The following is a 540-nucleotide window of genomic DNA, read 5'->3' on the forward strand; positions in this document are numbered from 1 at the left end:
GCGGCGGAACTCTATACCTGCACACAGCTGAGGGCTAAACAACAGCAGCAGCAGCAGCAGCAGCAGCAGCAGCAGCAGCAGCAGGAGGGGGAGGGGGAGGAGGGGAGGAGCAGCAGCAGCAGCGGGAGGTGAACAGCAGCAGAAACAGCAGCAGCAAACGAAAAATAGACATTCAAATAGGGGCAGGAACGGAAAGAGAGCAGCAGCAGCAGCAACAGCAGCAACAGCAACAGCAGCAGCAGCAGCAGCAGCATAATAAAAATATCAACAGTAACAACACCACGACCACCAATAAAAATAAAAATAAAAAAATAATAAAACCAACACCACCACCAGCACCAGCAGCAGCCTTTCACCAACAAAAAAACAAAAACAAAAACAAAAACAAAACCACCATCACCAGCAGCAGCAGCAGCAGCAGCAGCAGCAGCAGGAATATGCTTACAAGTAGAGTATTTCATAAGGATTTCTTCGTTGCCAGGTTAAACAATGTGAGTGCGGGCATCCATCTGGGTTTTTGCATTCGTTTTTTCTGTGTTG

The sequence above is a fragment of the Eimeria mitis genome, genomic scaffold (genome assembly GCF_000499745.2).
Source record: "Eimeria mitis Houghton genomic scaffold, Emh_scaff2858, whole genome shotgun sequence".
Classification (NCBI taxonomy): Eukaryota; Apicomplexa; class Conoidasida; order Eucoccidiorida; family Eimeriidae; genus Eimeria; species Eimeria mitis.